The following is a 6,313-nucleotide window of genomic DNA, read 5'->3' as shown; positions in this document are numbered from 1 at the left end:
TGGACGCCAAGATATTTGTACGACGGGCTATCTATTACAAAACATGGCGTTATCTATCGAATAATGAAACACTGGATTAGTGCGTGATGATGTATATTGATAATATGATTGTGCACGCTCTCGCTGAAGAACGTGAAGTTCATCTGCAAGTACTGGATGCATTAGGTAAGGCGAAGCTGAAGGTCAACTCAAAGAGCGAGTTCTTTCAGAAGAGTGCCATTTTCTCAGGAAGAACGTTCGACGGTCACCACGGAGAGCGCTAAAAAGGAATCGCTCAAGAGAACTTCATATCTGACTAAGCCGCACAACTTGCACACTCTGAAATTGTTTCTCGGCATTGCAAGACATTTCAGGCCATTTACTGAGCATTTCGCGTCTACAACAAGGTGTTTGACTTCGCTTACGCAGTAATTAAGACGTTCCATTTATATGGAGTGAATTGACTGCAAACGTCCGTACCAAGAACTTGTCAAAGCTATTTCTAGTGAACGTATATTAGTGTTGTCAGGCTTCAGTAGCGCATTTGAGCTTTGCAGTGACGTATCACTCAGTGGCGCAGGTGCACTTTTCTACCAGCTAGATTAATCTAAAACACGCGGCCGTAAACTAATTGTAATAGGATATTACCCATATATGTTCAGCAAAGCCGAGGAAAATTATAACGTGACAGAGCAAGAACCACTGGGAGTCGTGGTGGCACTAAGGTATATACTTTCGCTGCTACCTTGACGGTCGACATAAACTATTCACCGGCCACCAGGCAATTACTCACCTTCTTAATTTCGCTCAGTCAAAAGGAAGGATTGGAAGATGGGCCGATGAAATACGGCAGTTCGCCATCGGTGTGGCACATGGGCCAGGGGACAAACTACCTGACGTTGGTGCTTTGCCCATATAAGAACACATCCCAAGAAACGACATAAATGAGAGGATGCAAGTGACGAGCATATGGTAAGGTGCAGGAGAAATTAAATTGAAGGATGCAAAGCGTCTAGTACCAGAAACAAGCCACCGGAATATCTACATTTACCATCCCAGCCCTGAATCTTCAGGACACGAACGGGTGTCTGAAAGTGGACATAAATACTATCCAGTGTTCTGCCAGAAAAGAAGAAGTCTATCTACATTTATGCTAAGACATGTCATCAGTGTCAACTTTTCTCAAAAGCTAAACATTGAGTAAGAGGAAAACAGATCACTGTTCCTCAAACATTTCTTTTGAAGTGCTGCATCTCGACTTCGAGAAAGAATAAAAGAAAGTGGAGAAAGTACGAAAAACTTAAGGTTTTCTAGTTGCAATCGACGAGTGCATCAGAATGGCCACCGCAAAGCCAGGAAAAGATGCCAATGCGGTTATTTCAATGATGCAGCGATATACCTTCAAGCACTCAAAAGTAATAGTCTGAGATAACGAACCAGCTTTCAGGAGTGAGAATACAAGAGCTTGGGTGGAAGAGAAAGGATCACACCGAGTTTTGCCACGCCGTACGATCCCGAAGGCAATGCCTTACCAGAGCGACTTATCTGTGATGTGAACATGTAGATAAGCACGTACTCGAACTTCCAGGGCAGCTGAAAATGTGCCCCGTAGGCAGCTGTAAAGCGCCACGATCGCGCATGCCCCGATCGGCCTTAGTTACACTCCAGACTTTGTTTCATACAGAAACAGTCCGTTGCTACCGGCATATCATCATTTTGCAATAGCTGATGAAATATTCACTCACGAGACACCGAATATTCAACAGCAACAAGACAAATACAAGGGATGGATGAAAAAAAGTTTTGATAATCGACATTGTGCCAGAGTTCCCAAGGTTGAATCAGAGAAAGTTGTTCCAGCGCGAGAGCGGCTAAATGGCTCCAAATTCCCATTTACTGATCTTAATGTACACGACCAATAATATTACGAAGAAATAGGGAAACAATTGAGGAAATGTCCTTCGATTTTACCCGAGGCGATGAGAAAGAGGAGCAGCGGATAATGTGAAGTGTCCAGACAACCAAGGCGGGAGTAGAAGATGAGAAAAGAGGAGGAAAAGGAATAAAACGTTGCTACAGTGTCATCGTCTCTAACCTAACGCTCACAGCAAGGCTGTTGTTTTTATCTTTAGGGTGTGTGTATATCTTAATTGTTAAACGCATATAAATCTAAGATTTCCTTGGTTGTTTTTTGATGCCCCTAAAGAAAGTGGACAAGCTGACTTCATTTTTGTAGCCCTATTTGACAAGCTGACTTCATTTTTGTAGCCCTATTTAAAAAAAAAGGAAAAAGAAAAAAATTGCGTCGGCCGGGAATCGAACCCGGGCCACCCGCGTGGCAGGCGAGTATTCTACCACTGAACCACCGACGCCCACAATTTACTCACCCTGATGCTTTCCTGGCGTAGCGTGGGGGCGCTGCCCATCGTTCGGCTCATTGTAGGTCACTGAGCCGGCGAGCGCGTGTTCGCTAGAAAAACAAAGGCTTGTTTGGTCGCGCGAAACGTAGTTTGAGCAATTGTTGAAAAAATGAATAGAGCTCATGCATATGACATCGCTTGTCCGCACATTGCAAGACAATTTATATTATGCATTACTACTTTAATTTGAATTCTGAGGTTTTACGCGCCTAAAGCACGATTTGATAATGAGGCACACCGTAGAGAGGGACTCCGGATTAATCTTGACCATCAGGGGTTCGTTAACGTGCTCCCATTGCACGGGACACTGGCGTTCTTGTATTTCACCTCCATCGAAATGCGGCCGCTAGGAACGCTGGAAGATAGACACTATAAGCCACCGCGGCGCGTATTCCTGCTTGCAACTAGCGCCTTCGAAGTGTGCAGGAGAAGACAGTCTGAATCGCCGCACGGCAAGATGCCATTTGGGACCAGTGAGAAGAACAGAATGGTGGAACCGTAGCACCAAACGAAACCGGGCAATTGTATCTCCCGTTCTTTGTCGCAGCCGCTTCAAACCCGAGAGAGTCGTGTATTAAAGTGACCACTAGATGACGCGAATGTCAACGTCGTTACGTGCAAGCCTACCAACGCGTCGATGGACAGCTTGTCAAGTCGGAGGCTGACTACCGTACGACGGAGCTGCTCGGCAGAGCCGCTTCGAAAGCAAAGATACGATAATCAATGGTGCTCGAGCAAGATACTGTGAGCATCGACGTCAGCTCGGAAGGGTGCTGTGCCGGTCATCAAAGCGACGGGCCAAAAAAGAAAGGTCGAGTAATCTTGACGCCGACAGTCACTCATCCCCTTGGTGTGCAGAACAAGATACAAGAACAATAGTCGCAGCTGATAACCGCCCATTATCAATTAATGCAAAACAAGGAACGCAGTCCATGAGAAACTGCAAGGCGGAGTATTTTTGATGGGTTTGATGAGTACGCTTGTGAACGTGATCAGTAGAATATAACAAAGAAAATGTTCGTAACTTGCTCCTGTTTATTTCCGGAAACGCTAAGAAATAGTATGATCTCCGCATTTATGACCCAGTCACCGAGAGTTGGAGCAATTGAAGACAAAGTGTTATTTCGACTTTCAACTTAAACCCCGTTGAACATTGAGAGAAAGTAATCTCATATAAATACCGCGGAAGCAACCTTCTCGGTTATTTTCTTGAGAAACGGAGGTTGCTTCACTTGGCTGACCCAAAACTTCCGGAGACGGCCCTTGTGCCTGTGCTCCTGTGTTCCATTGTACTCCAAGCACAATGCATGCTTGGAGCACGCATTGTCAGAGACAGTGTCAGAGGCTGAAGGAATTCTTTCCAGCTTGAAATAAATCGCCATAAACCAGGCTCTACCTGAGGGCCAGCGAGAAAGCTTCATTTCAAAGGCTGTCATAGCAACGCTCCTCAAGCCCACTTGATGTAAGATCTGGACCAGGTGCTTCTACAGCCCTTATGATACGGCAGCATGGACTAGCTCAAGGACCCAACGTTCGACTCCGCAAAATCCATTTGCAGTTGTTCATCATGTGAAACCTAACATTCTACACGTAAAAGTGGTCAATGGAAATGATGTGGATGTCTTACTTGACACGGCAGAATAAAGCCTCATAATGTCGCGTTTTCTAAGAGAAGGTAATGTTGAATTCCAATGGCAGATCTCGAGCGCTCGGCTGGATCACGAACGGAGGGCGTTGGTGCGACTGAGATTGCTCTCGTCAAATCTGCGAATGGAATGAGTGTGCTCCCCGCGGGGGCACTTAGTACAGGGGAAGTCAGGTGAGAGGGCGCTAGACAAGAGGTGCATCGGGTAGGCCTCATCACCATCACAACCACCATTTGGATCATCCCAGCACTCCGTGCGCTAGTTTTTCTTTCGTGTCGCAAGGATCGTCACTGGACTTGTGAACTTATAGCGCCTGAATCGGAGCTGTCACTATCCAGGAGCAGGAACAAAAACGCACGGCGTGACGTAGCGTCCATGTTTTCCATGTCGTCCGTAGCTGCCCGCGACCGGAATCAGGCAACCGTGACAGGAAGCTGAGGCGGGTGTAGTACGCTAGGGTTGAGGATTGGGCTAGTTGGTATTGCATTCTAAAACAGGTATACAGCGCAACATAGAAAGGAAGAAACAAGCCGAGGCGGCCAGCGCTCTGTTCTTTATTTGGCCGACTCGGCTTGTTTCTTCCTTTATGTGTTGCGCAGTACCAGTTTTTGGGTGAAGTAAATGCGTCACGCAGACTTCCGGTCAAGTCTACCGATTTCGGCGGACCAAATATTTTTGCTCCCCAGAGCAATCCGGAATTGATGACTGGTCCCAATCTGCCATTGGAACAAACAACTCACGCTCTCATTCTGCCATTGGAATAGGATTGCTCCATACAGAGCAGAAAAGCTTGATCCGGATCTACCATTGGAATTCAACGTAAGGTTCACAGAGCAAAAGTCATCGAAGTGTCCAGCTACGTTGGTAGGCCTACATATTTCTCCAGGATTCGATAACCGTTGCAATAGGGTTTGATGGCGTTAAACTTGACATTGATGCTGCAGTCATCACGTACATTGAATTCAGTTTCAAATTGTCAAGAGTGGACGTGAAACGCCTGAAAGTTAACATCTGCGGGAACAACGAGCTCACGCTCGATTCCGCGACCATTGCAGCGCTTGATACAAAGGACAGGCCTATTCGTGTCGTGAAGACGTCAGAAGGTGTCCCGACCGCTTATACGGACTTAATTTGCATCGGAGACTACCCACCTGCGGCATCGGTGATCGAGACGCCCTTTAAGCGAAAATCTACTGCGATTGTTCGCTGGAATCTTTTAGGAGTGAGAATTTAAGAGATTGGGCTGAAGAGAAAGGATGACGCTGTACCCTCCCAAAGACAATGCCTTAGCTGAGCGTGTTATCCGCGATGTAAGGATGTACAGCCAGCCACAAAATATTAGGGGCCATCAAATCTGAGAAAAAGCAGAATATCTCCGAAGCCTGGTATATGCATTTCCGCGGCCTCGACTAGAATGTGCTAACAACATTGTCGTATGCAGTTTTACTGGCTACTGCTACATGCTGCTCGGGAATTGAAGGTTTCTGAGATCCCGTGGCCCGTAAACTTTTGTGGCCGGGTGTAGATAAGCACGTACTCGAACTTTCCGCGCAGCTGGAAATGTGCCCTGGAGGCAGCTGTAAAGCGCCACGATCGCATGTACACAAATGATCATGGCTGCGCTCCCCACTTTGCTGCACACGGAAACACTCCGTGGCTACGGGCGGCGTCATCATTTTGACATAGCTGATGAAATATTGATTCACAAAACACCGAATATTTAACAGCAATGACACGAATACAAGCGATCGATGAAGAGCAGTTTTGATGCCAGACACCGTGCCAAAGTTTGCGATGTTGAGCCAGGGCAAGTTACAGAACTAGAGAGGCTCAAAGGCTCCAAATCACCCATTATTGGTACTTATATCCGCAGCCATTAAGGCGGTGAAACAAGGCGTTCTCCAGACACAATAGTACGAAGAAATAGGGGCAAAACTGAGGACAGTACAACAGGAAATGTCCTTCTACTTTATCTCATGCGACGTGGAAAAGGAGCAGCGGATAATGGGAAGTGTCTAGAAGACAACACTAGATTTGCCATACTGCGGGCAATCAAGAGGGGAGTAGATGAGAAACACGGAGGAAAGATAATATATATATATATATATATATATATATATATATATATATATATATTTATATATATTCTCAAATACATATAACTTTATATTTTCCGTCTTGATTATTTTTATTTTGCCGCTAACTAATGTACACAATTACAAACAGGCTGTTTAAGTAGTCTCAAATTAAAAAAAAAAAAAAAGCAAA

At 45.7% G+C, this 6,313-nt stretch overlaps 1 non-coding gene across 1 annotated transcript; it reads right to left on the bottom strand.

Annotated features, from left to right (window-relative positions):
- Positions 1–2,280: 2,280 nt before the first annotated feature.
- Positions 2,281–2,351, bottom strand: TRNAG-GCC (transfer RNA glycine (anticodon GCC)). The gene has a single exon. It is a non-coding gene; the product is annotated as a tRNA-Gly (tRNA).
- Positions 2,352–6,313: the final 3,962 nt, after the last annotated feature.

The sequence above is a fragment of the Dermacentor andersoni genome, chromosome 4 (genome assembly GCF_023375885.2).
Source record: "Dermacentor andersoni chromosome 4, qqDerAnde1_hic_scaffold, whole genome shotgun sequence".
NCBI lineage: Eukaryota > Metazoa > Arthropoda > Arachnida > Ixodida > Ixodidae > Dermacentor > Dermacentor andersoni.
This window is presented reverse-complemented; position numbering and strand designations above follow the sequence as displayed.